Source organism: Myxine glutinosa, chromosome 1 (genome assembly GCF_964187855.1).
Source record: "Myxine glutinosa chromosome 1, kmMyxGlut1.1, whole genome shotgun sequence".
NCBI lineage: Eukaryota > Metazoa > Chordata > Myxini > Myxiniformes > Myxinidae > Myxine > Myxine glutinosa.
Genome location: NC_136261.1, coordinates 54,647,976 through 54,657,686, shown reverse-complemented (window position 1 = coordinate 54,657,686; position 9,711 = coordinate 54,647,976).

The following is a 9,711-nucleotide window of genomic DNA, read 5'->3' as shown; positions in this document are numbered from 1 at the left end:
GTGCGTCAAACCTTTGAAATTCTCAAGGGATCCAGCAAAATCTGGCTTTTCAACATAATACGTACGCGTTCATTCACAACACCGGCTTCGCCGGCTACTAGTACCCAACTGCAAAGCCGCAATGAGCCGGCAAAGCCAAAGCCTCTTGCCACTATTTTACCCATCACTATGGCATAAGAAGGTTAGGTAGTAGGTAGGTGTAGTAGGTACTGTCGGGCAAAGGGGGGCATTAAGCTCCAGGGGGCATTAGGCTCCACTACATTGTAAATCTTGAAGGTAAATATAATGCATTTACAATGTAGTGGAGCCTAATGCCCCCTGGAGCTTAATGCCCCCCTTTGCCCTACCTGGTAAGACTTGGTAAAAGAGAAGAGCAGACAGTCCTCCCCAATACCGACATACAATAAATGTCACAAGGAGCTTAAGGAAGTAACTATACGATGTACTAGCTTAGGGCCTATTTTAAGAAATTTTAACTGGGCTTAACATACGTTTTCTCAGGATGTGTGTCGTCTTCTAACTTCAGTAGCTGTCAGGGCTGGTTCTCTCCGGGCACTGCGGCTTCCTCCACCAGAAGAAGTTAGCTTGCAGTAAGATCAGTGCCGACAGATCAGACGATAGCGCCGTTTCAACGGCAATGTGTGACTGTCGTTAATCAAACCGCGCTTTCTTTCTTTATGTAAACCGCTTATACCGGTAGGTGCAGGACAACATCATAAATCAGCCAAACCTTCTGAGCATGGGAGCATGGGATTGAAGCCTAATTCGGCTTTTTAGGTACACCACTAAAGAAGAGAAAAATTTCGAAAATGCCCCAGAGTCGCGACTGTTGTCGCGAAGGGTGCGCTACCCGGAAGTTACGTAGTTCCGCGGGCGCCTATTGAACTTTTCGCAATTTTTATGCATACTTCCGCATCCGCAAGATGGCGGCCTCCAGGGAGCGATTTGGTGCGTCAAAGCTTCGAAATTCTCAAAGGATCCAGCAAAATCTGGCTTTTCAACATAAGATTGTGAATCAAAAAAAGATGGCTGAAACAAACTCCTATTGAACTTTTTCACAATTTTTTATGCATACTTCCGCATCCGTAAGATGGCGGCCTCCATGGAGCGATTTGGTCCGTCAAAGCTTCGAAATTCTCAAAGGAACCTGCAAAATCTAGCTTTTCAACATAAGATTGTGAATGAAAAAAAGACGGGTGAAACAAACTCCAATTGAACTTTATCAAAATAATTGTTTATGCAAACTTCCGCATCCGCAAGATGGCGGCCTCCATGGAGCGATTTGGTGCATCAAAGCTTCGAAATTCTCAAAGGATCCAGCAAAATCTGGATTTTCAACATAAGATTGTGAATCAAAAAAAGACGGGTGAAACAAACTCCGATTGAACTTTTTCGCAATTTTTTATGCATACACTCCGCATCCGCAAGATGGCGGCCTCAATGGAGCGATTTGGTGCGTCAAAGCTTCGAAATTCTCAAAGGATCCAGCAAAATCTGGATTTTCAACATAAGATTGTGAATCAGAAAAAGACGGGTGAAACAAACTCCTATTGAACTTTTTCGCAAATTTTTTATGTAAACTGCCGCATCCAGATTGTAAACTGCCATCACTACTGTGCCGAAAATTTCAGCTTCCTAGCTCAAAGGATGGCTGAGATATCGCCCCGACAAACAAACAAGAAAATGAAAAATCGGTCAGAGACCGAGGACTTGCCGGCATGTACTTTTTTATCGGCCATTTAGAACAAATATGGCGGCCGAACCACGTGACCGACGATGTCATCATTAACATATTTTATTCCCCGTGGAGAGTTGTTTACAATGAGCCATGTCTCAATTTTTTCTATTCAGGACTTTTGGAGATGTGGCATTGCAAAGTTTTTCAGTTTTTCCAAGATGGCGGCCGAACCACGTGACTGATGACGTCATCATTAACATATTTGATTCCCCATGGAGAGTTCTTTACAATGAGCCATCTCTCAATTTTTTCCATTCTGCACTTTTGGAGATATAGTGGTGCAAATTTTTCCGTTTTTCCAAGATGGCGGCCGAACCACGTGACCAATGGCATCATCATTAACATATTTTATTCCCCGTGGAGAGTTCTTTACAATGAGCCATGTCTCAATTTTTTCTATTCAGCACTTTTGGAGATACAGAAGTACAATTTTTTTCGGTTTTTCCAAGATGGCGGCCGAACCACGTGACTGATGACGTCATCATTAACATATTTTATTCCCCATGGAGAGTTCTTTACAATGAGCCATGTTTCAATTTTTTCTGTTCAGCACTTTCGGAGATATAGAGGTGCAAAGTTTTTCCAAGATGGCGGCCGAACCACGTGACCAATGACGTCATCAATTGGGCACAGTCTATTCCAGGGCAAGACCAATATGTGTGCAAAGTTTGGCGATTCTCCGTGCAACGGTGTAGACGCAGTGCTGCAAACAGACAGACAGATGAAAAATCGGTCAGAGACCGAGGACTTGCCAGAATGTACTTTTTTATCCGCCATTTAGGACAAATATGGCGGCCGAACCACGTGACCGATGACGTCATCATTAACATATTTTATTCCCCATGGAGAGTTCTTTACAATGAGGCATGTCTCAATTTTTTCTATTCAGCACTTTTGGACACATAGAGGTGCTAAGTTTTTCGGTTTTTCCAAGATGGCGGCCGAACCACGTGACATATGACGTCATCATTAACACATTTTATTCCCCATGGAGAGTTCTTTACAATGAGCCATGTCTCAATTTTTTCTGTTCAGCACTTTTGGAGATATAGTGGTGCAAAGTTTTGCCGTTTTTCCAAGATGGCGGCCGACCACGTGACATATGACATCATCATTAACATATTTTATTCCCCATGGAGAGTTCTTTACAATGAGCCATGTCTCAATTTTTTCTGTTCAGTACTTTCGGAGATATAGAGGTGCAAAGTTTTGCCGTTTTTCCAAGATGGCGGCCGACCACGTGACTGATGACGTCATCATTAACATATTTTATTCCCCATGGAGAGTTCTTTACAATGAGCCATGTCTCAATTTTTTCTGTTCAGCACTTTTGGAGATATAGTGGTGCAAAGTTTTGCCGTTTTTCCAAGATGGCGGCCGACCACGTGACATATGACGTCATCATTAACATATTTTATTCCCCATGGAGAGTTCTTTCCAATGAGCCATGTCTCAATTTGTTATATTCAGCACTTCCGGAGATATGGAGGTGCAAAGTTTTTCGGTTTTTCCAAGATGGCGGCCGAAACACGTGACTGATGACGTCATAAATTGGGCACAGTCTATTCCAGGGCAAGACGAATATGTGTGCAAAGTTTGGCGATTCTCCGTGCAACGGTGTAGACGCAGTGCTGCAAACAGACAGACAAACAGACAGACAGACAGACAAACAGACAAATGAAAAATCGGTCAGAGACCGAGGACTTGCCGGAATTTACTTTTTCATTGGGGATTTAGGACAAATATGGCGGCCGAACCACATGACTGATGACGTCATCATTAACATATTTTATTCCCCATGGACATTTCTTTCCAATGAGCCATGTCTCAATTTTTTCCATTCTGCACTTTTGGAGATATAGTGGTGCAAAGTTTTTGCCGTTTTTCCAAGATGGCGGCCGAACCACCTGACCGATGACATCATCATTAACATATTTTATTCCCCAAAGAGAGTTCTTTACAATGAGCCATGTCTCAATTTTTTCTGTTCAGCACTTTTGGAGATAGAGGTGCAACGTTTTTCTGATTTTCCAAGATGGCGGCCGAACCACGTGACCGATGACGTCATCATTAACATATTTTATTCCCCATGGAGAGTTCTTTCCAATGAGCCATGTCTCAATTTTTTCTATTCAGCACCTTCGGAGATATGGAGGTGCAAAGTTTTTCGGATTTTCCAAGATGGCGGCCAAACCACGTGACCGATGACGTCATCATTGGGGCACAGTATATTAGAGGGCAAGACCATTATGTGTGCAAAGTTTGGCGATTCTACGTGCAACGGTGTAGACGCAGTGCTGCAAACGGACAGACAGACAAACAGATGAAAAATCGGTCAGAGACCGAGGACTTGCCGGAATTTACTTTTTCATTGGGGATTTAGGACAAATATGGCGGCCGAACCACGTGACCGATGACGTCATCATTAACATATTTTATTCCCCATGGACATTTCTTTCCAATGAGCCATGTCTCAATTTTTTCTATTCAGCACTTTTGGAGATGCGAATTTTTTCGGTTTTTCCAAGATGGCGGCCGAACCACGTGACCTATGACGTCATCATTAACATATTTTATTCCCCATGGACATTTCTTTCCAATGAGCCATGTCTCAATTTTTTCTGTTCAGCACTTTCGGAGATATAGAGGTGCAAAGCTTTTCCAAAATGGCGGCCGAACCACGTGACCAATGACGTCATCATTAACATTTTTTATTCCACATGGAGAGTTCTTTACAATGAGCCATGTCTCAATTTTTTCTATTCAGTACTTTCAGAGATATGGAGGTGCAAAGTTTTGCCGTTTTTCCAACATGGCGGCCAAACCACGCGACTGATGACGTCATCATTAACATATTTTATTCCCCATGGAGAGTTCTTTACAATGAGCCATGTCTCAATTTTTTCTGTTCAGCACTTTTGGAGATATAGTGGCGCAACGTTTTGCCGTTTTTCCAAGATGGCGACCGAACCACGTGACTGATGACGTCATCATTTACATATTTTATTCCCCATGGAGAGTTCTTTACAATGAGCCATGTCTCAATTTTTTCTGTTCAGTACTTTCGGAGATATAGAGGTGCAAAAATTTTCGGTTTTTCCAAGATGGCGGCCGAACCACGTCACCGATGACGTCATCAATTGGGCACAGTCTATTCCAGGGCAAGACCAATATGTGTGCAAAGTTTGGCGATTCTACGTGCAACAGTGTAGACGCAGTGCTGCAAACAGACAGACAGACAGACAAACAGACAGACAAATGAAAAATCGGTCAGAGACCGAGGACTTGCCGGAATTTACTTTTTTATCGGCCATTTAGGACAAATATGGCGGCTGAACCACCTGACCGATGACATCATCATTAACATATTTTATTCCCCCTGGAGAGTTCTTTCCAATGAGCCATGTCTCAATTTTTTCTGTTCAGCACTTTTGGAGATAGAGGTGCAACGTTTTTCGGATTTTCCAAGATGGCGGCCGAACCACCTGACCGATGACGTCATCATTAGCATATTTTATTCCCCATGGAGAGTTCTTTACAATGAGCCATTTCTCAATTTTTTCCATTCTGCACTTTTGGAGATATAGTGGTGCAAAGTTTTTGCCGTTTTTCCAAGATGGCGGCCGAACCACGTGACATATGACGTCATCATTAACAAATTTTATTCCCCATGGAGAGTTCTTTACAATGAGCCATGTCTCAATTTTTTCTGTTCAGCACTTTTGGAGATTTCGTGGTGCAAAGTTTTGCCGTTTTTCCAAGATGGCGGCCGACCACGTGACTGATGACGTCATCATTAACATATTTTATTCCCCATGGAGAGTTCTTTACAATGAGCCATGTCTCAATTTTTTCTGTTCAGCACTTTTGGAGATATAGTGGTGCAAAGTTTTGCCGTTTTTCCAAGATGGTGGCCGACCACGTGACATATGACGTCATCATTAACATATTTTATTCCCCATGGAGAGTTCTTTACAATGAGCCATATCTCAATTTTTTCTGTTCAGCACTTTTGGAGATATAGTGGCGCAACGTTTTGCCGTTTTTCCAAGATGGCGACCGAACCACCTGACTGATGACGTCATCATTTACAAATTTTATTCCCCATGGAGAGTTCTTTACAATGAGCCATGTCTCAATTTTTTCTGTTCAGTACTTTCGGAGATATAGAGGTGCAAGGTTTTTCGGTTTTTTCCAAGATGGCGGCCGAACCACGTCACCGATGACGTCATCAATTGGGCACAGTCTATTCCAGGGCAAGACGAATATGTGTGCAAAGTCTGGCGATTCTCCGTGCAACGGTGTAGACGCAGTGCTGCAAACAGACAGACAGACAAACAGACAAACAGACAGACAGACAAATGAAAAATCGGTCAGAGACCGAGGACTTGCCGGAATTTACTTTTTTATCGGCCATTTAGGACAAATATGGCGGCTGAACCACGTGACCGATGACGTCATCATTAACATATTTTATTCCCCATGGAGAGTTCTTTACAATGAGCAATGTCTCAATTTTTTCTGTTCAGCACTTTTGGAGATATAGTGGTGCAAAGTTTTGCCGTTTTTCCAAGATGGCGGCCGACCACGTGACATATGACGTCATCATTAACATATTTTATTCCCCATGGAGCGTTCTTTACAATGAGCCATGTCTCAATTTTTTCTGTTCAGCACTTTTGGAGATATCGTGGTGCAAAGTTTTGCCGTTTTTCCAAGATGGCGGCCGACCACGTGACTGATGACGTCATCATTAACATATTTTATTCCCCATGGAGAGTTCTTTACAATGAGCCATGTCTCAATTTTTTCTGTTCAGCACTTTTGGAGATATAGTGGTGCAAATTTTTGCCGTTTTTCCAAGATGGCGGCCGACCACGTGACATAGGACGTCATCGTTAACATATTTTATTCCCCATGGAGAGTTCTTTACAATGAGCCATGTCTCAATTTTTTCTGTTCAGCACTTTTGGAGATATAGTGGTGCAAATTTTTGCCGTTTTTCCAAGATGGCGGCCGACCACGTGACATATGACGTCATCATTAACATATTTTATTCCCCATGGAGAGTTCTTTACAATGAGCCATGTCTCCAGTTTTTCTGTTCAGTACTTTCGGAGATATAGAGGTGCAAATTTTTTCGGTTTTTCCAAGATGGCGGCCGAACCACGTCACCGATGACGTCATCAATTGGGCACAGTCTATTCCAGGGCAAGACCAATATGTGTGCAAAGTTTGGCGATTCTCCGTGCAACGGTGTAGACGCAGTGCTGCAAACAGACAGACAAACAGATGAAAAATCGGTCAGAGACCGAGGACTTGCCGGAATTTACTTTTTTATCGGCCATTTAGGACAAATATGGCGGCTGAACCACCTGACTGATGACATCATCATTAACATATTTTATTCCCCCTGGAGAGTTCTTTCCAATGAGCCATGTCTCAATTTTTTCTGTTCAGCACTTTTGGAGATAGAGGTGCAACGTTTTTCGGATTTTCCAAGATGGCGGCCGAACCACGTGACCGATGACGTCATCATTAACATATTTTATTCCCCCTGGAGAGTTCTTTCCAATGAGCCATGTCTCAATTTTTTCTATTCAGCACTTTCGGAGATATGGAGGTGATTTTTTTTCCCGTTTTTCCAAGATGGCGGCCGCACCACGTGACCGATGACGTCATCATTAACATATTTTATTCCACATGGAGAGTTCTTGACAATGAGCCATGTCTCAATTTTTTCTATTCAGCACTTTCGGAGATATGGAGGTGCTAGGTTTTTCGGTTTTTCCAAGATGGCGGCCGACCACGCGACTGATGACGTCATCATTAACATATTTTATTCCCCATGGAGCGTTCTTTACAATGAGCCATGTCTCAATTTTTTCTGTTCAGCACTTTTGGAGATATCGTGGTGCAAAGTTTTGCCGTTTTTCCAAGATGGCGGCCGACCACGTGACTGATGACGTCATCATTAACATATTTTATTCCCCATGGAGAGTTCTTTACAATGAGCCATGTCTCAATTTTTTCTGTTCAGCACTTTTGGAGATATAGTGGTGCAAATTTTTGCCGTTTTTCCAAGATGGCGGCCGACCACGTGACATATGACGTCATCGTTAACATATTTTATTCCCCATGGAGAGTTCTTTACAATGAGCCATGTCTCAATTTTTTCTGTTCAGCACTTTTGGAGATATAGTGGTGCAAATTTTTGCCGTTTTTCCAAGATGGCGGCCGACCACGTGACATATGACGTCATCATTAACATATTTTATTCCCCATGGAGAGTTCTTTACAATGAGCCATGTCTCCATTTTTTCTGTTCAGTACTTTCGGAGATATAGAGGTGCAAAGTTTTTCGGTTTTTCCAAGATGGCGGCCGAACCACGTCACCGATGACGTCATCAATTGGGCACAGTCTATTCCAGGGCAAGACCAATATGTGTGCAAAGTTTGGCGATTCTCCGTGCAACGGTGTAGACGCAGTGCTGCAAACAGACAGACAAACAGACAAACAGACAGACAGACAAACAGACAAACAAACGAACAGATCAACATACTTGCCGGAAAAATTTTTCCGGCAAGTAACAAACAGACAGACAGACAAACAGATGAAAAATCGGTCAGAGACCGAGGACTTGCCGGAATTTACTTTTTTATCGGCCATTTAGGACAAATATGGCGGCTGAACCACGTGACCGATGACGTCATCATTAACATATTTTATTCCCCATGGAGAGTTCTTTACAATGAGCAATGTCTCAATTTTTTCTGTTCAGCACTTTTGGAGATATAGTGGTGCAAAGTTTTGCCGTTTTTCCAAGATGGCGGCCGACCACGTGACATATGACGTCATCATTAACATATTTTATTCCCCATGGAGCGTTCTTTACAATGAGCCATGTCTCAATTTTTTCTGTTCAGCACTTTTGGAGATATCGTGGTGCAAAGTTTTGCCGTTTTTCCAAGATGGCGGCCGACCACGTGACTGATGACGTCATCATTAACATATTTTATTCCCCATGGAGAGTTCTTTACAATGAGCCATGTCTCAATTTTTTCTGTTCAGCACTTTTGGAGATATAGTGGTGCAAATTTTTGCCGTTTTTCCAAGATGGCGGCCGACCACGTGACATAGGACGTCATCGTTAACATATTTTATTCCCCATGGAGAGTTCTTTACAATGAGCCATGTCTCAATTTTTTCTGTTCAGCACTTTTGGAGATATAGTGGTGCAAATTTTTGCCGTTTTTCCAAGATGGCGGCCGACCACGTGACATATGACGTCATCATTAACATATTTTATTCCCCATGGAGAGTTCTTTACAATGAGCCATGTCTCCAGTTTTTCTGTTCAGTACTTTCGGAGATATAGAGGTGCAAATTTTTTCGGTTTTTCCAAGATGGCGGCCGAACCACGTCACCGATGACGTCATCAATTGGGCACAGTCTATTCCAGGGCAAGACCAATATGTGTGCAAAGTTTGGCGATTCTCCGTGCAACGGTGTAGACGCAGTGCTGCAAACAGACAGACAAACAGATGAAAAATCGGTCAGAGACCGAGGACTTGCCGGAATTTACTTTTTTATCGGCCATTTAGGACAAATATGGCGGCTGAACCACGTGACCGATGACGTCATCATTAACATATTTTATTCCCCATGGAGAGTTCTTTACAATGAGCAATGTCTCAATTTTTTCTGTTCAGCACTTTTGGAGATATAGTGGTGCAAAGTTTTGCCGTTTTTCCAAGATGGCGGCCGACCACGTGACATATGACGTCATCATTAACATATTTTATTCCCCATGGAGCGTTCTTTACAATGAGCCATGTCTCAATTTTTTCTGTTCAGCACTTTTGGAGATATCGTGTTGCAAAGTTTTGCCGTTTTTCCAAGATGGCGGCCGACCACGTGACTGATGACGTCATCATTAACATATTTTATTCCCCATGGAGAGTTCTTTACA